Below are 2899 nucleotides of genomic sequence, written 5' to 3'. Positions count from 1 at the left end.
ACCATAATATCATAAAACCATAAGGCATAGAAGCAGAAATTAGACCATTAGGCTCATTGAGTCTGATCTGCCATTCAATCATGGCTGGTAAGTTCCTCAAACCCATCCTCCCACTTTCTCCCTGTAACCATTGATTCCCTTGATAATCAAGAACTTATCTATCTCTGTCTTAAATGTACTCAATGACCCGGCCTCCACAGTCTTCAGTGACAGTGAATTCCATAGATTCACCACTCTGTGACTGAAGAAGTTTCTCCTTATCTCCGTTCTAAAAGATCTTCCCTTTACTGTAAGGCTGTTCCCTTGGGACGTAATCTCTCCTACCAATTGATGCATCTCCCCAACACCCAGTCTTTCCAGGCCATTCATTGTTCTGTAAGTTTTAAACAGATCCCCCCAGTCATTCAAAACCCCGATGAATTTGGCCGAGGAGTCGTCAAACGTTCCTCATATGTTAAGATTTCCATTCCTGGGACTATTATCATGCACATCCTCTGATCCCATTCCAAGGCCAGTGCATACTTGCCAAAATATGGGGCCCAAAACTGAATATAATGTTACAAATGTGCCCTGAATAGAGCCTCATAAAGCTTCGGCAGTACATCCTCGCTTTTACATTCAAGCCATCTCAAAATAGATGCAAAAATTACATTTGCCTCCCTAACTACTGACTCAACCTGCAAGTTTACCTTGAGGGAATCCTGGACTAGAAGTCCCAAGTCCACTTGAACTTCAGACTTGTGAATTTTCTCAAAACTTAAAAAAAGTCTATGCTTTTATTCCTCTTTCCAAAGTGCATGACCACACATTGTCTCACTTTGTACTCCATCGACCACTTCTCTGCCCACTCTCCTGAATTGTTTATGAGGACGTCAAGAACTAAGAATAATGGTAAACCATTCAGGACCAAGATGAAAGATATTTATTCACTCAGAAAGTTGTGAACCTGTATAATTCTCTCCCACAGGAAGCTTATGGGCCCAGTTCATTAAGTATGTTCAAGAGGGAGCTGGACATCACCATTGTGGGTAATGGATACATGCAGTATGGAGAGAAAATGAGTTGTAATACTGAAATTGCATGATCAGCCATGGGTCATATTGAATTTTGGTCCAGACGAGAAGGGGGAATGGCTTACACCTGCACCTATTTTATCTTATCTCCGTGTAGCTCTCTCATGGTTTTGAAATTCTCTACAAGCTCTCCAAACCTCCATTTCCCACGAACAACAGTCGCAGCTTATTTTCTCGGAGAGTCAGAGAGATGCACTGGTCAGAGAAAAGTCCCTTTTGTCCATCTTCTCTCCGCCTGGCAAAAAAAAAGCCACCGACTGTACCTAATCCTATGATCTGGATTATGACCTATTGCCTTCTATGCACTGACACCACAAGTGAAATGTAAATACTGCTTAAAAGTTATGAAATTTTCTGTTTCCAACCATTTAGAGACCGTGTGTTCCAGATTACCACCATACTGTGTGTGAAAATACCTTTGCACACATCTCCTCTATGCCTTGTACACCTCTAGTTAAATTGGTGTCGCTGGCCATTGATCGTTGTGCCCAATGGTAGAGTTCCTGTCTCTCTAGACTATCTATGCTCCTCACACTTTGAAACATCTCAACACTGTCTTCACTGAGTATCCTCTGCTCCAAGGAAAATAATTTCAGTTTGTCCAGCTTGTCTTTGCAATTAAAATCCTTCAACTCGGAAACGAACAGGGCAGTCTCATCTGCAACATTTGAAGTGCCGTGCCCATTTGAGCAATGAATCTGCATCCGCTGTCATGTAAGGATACACCCTCCACTATTTGCCCTCTGCCATTTTGTTTTACAGCAAATGCAATCTAAGGACGAATTTTAAAAATACAGATGCTGGAAATGAGAAACATAAAATTAAATACTGAAAACATTTCTAAGTCAGGGTGCAACTGATGCAAGGAAGCAGAATTACTTGTTTAGCATCAGCCATGGAAAGTTTGATGTTTACGGTATACATACAACTAATTTGGATGAAAATGCCGTTGGTATGGTTAATAGGTTTGCAAACGACACTTAAATTGGTGGAGTGTGGATGGTATCAAATGTTACCAAAGAATGTAACAGGATGTAAATCAGTTGGAAAGTTAGTCAGAGAAATAGAAGATGGAGTTAACTTAAGAAAAGTTAAGTTTTAGAATAATCTGCGCGGTTCTGGCCGCCCTGCACAAATGGAAGATCTACACAGTCCATAAGCCTATTAACTTAAAAGGGGATGAATGTTACTGCGTCAATTGCTTAAGAAATGTATGCAGAAAATGGCAGGACCCATCCTGAAAATGATATGCATTGGGACCTTAGGGTCCACGTCCTAGCTTCCTGAAAGTGACAACACAAGTGGATAAAGTGTTCAAGAAAGCATAGAGGATGAACTACCATTGGTATACATACAGATTATACAAGTTTGAAAGTTATGTTGTTATATAAAGCTTTATTCAGGTTACATATAGAGAATTGCATCTAGTTCTGTTCGCCACATGACAAGAAGGATAAGGAGTGTCAGAAAAGAATGAAAAAGGGTTTTGCCAGTATGCTGCCTGAATTGGGAAGCATGGGGCAATTGGAAATTTTGGACAAAAGTTGTGTTTTCAGTGGAGTGTCAGAGGCTGATGTCCGATCTGATAGAAGTATATCAGAATATGAGAGACATGTATAAGGTGGATAGTTGGATTCTTTTCTTCCCAGGGTGGAAATCTCAAATATCAGGCGGCATAACATTGATGTTCGAGATGGAACATTTAAAGGATATAGAGTCATAGAGCCATACATCGGAGGAACAGACCTTTAGGTCAACTCGTGCCTGCAGAAAAAAGTTTCCCAATTAAAACTACTCCCATTTGAATGTATTTGGCCCAAATCCGT

The sequence above is a fragment of the Stegostoma tigrinum genome, chromosome 43 (genome assembly GCF_030684315.1).
Source record: "Stegostoma tigrinum isolate sSteTig4 chromosome 43, sSteTig4.hap1, whole genome shotgun sequence".
In the NCBI taxonomy this organism is placed as follows: Eukaryota; Metazoa; Chordata; class Chondrichthyes; order Orectolobiformes; family Stegostomatidae; genus Stegostoma; species Stegostoma tigrinum.
The sequence above is the reverse complement of the archived record's forward strand: the minus strand, read 5'-3'. Positions refer to the sequence as shown.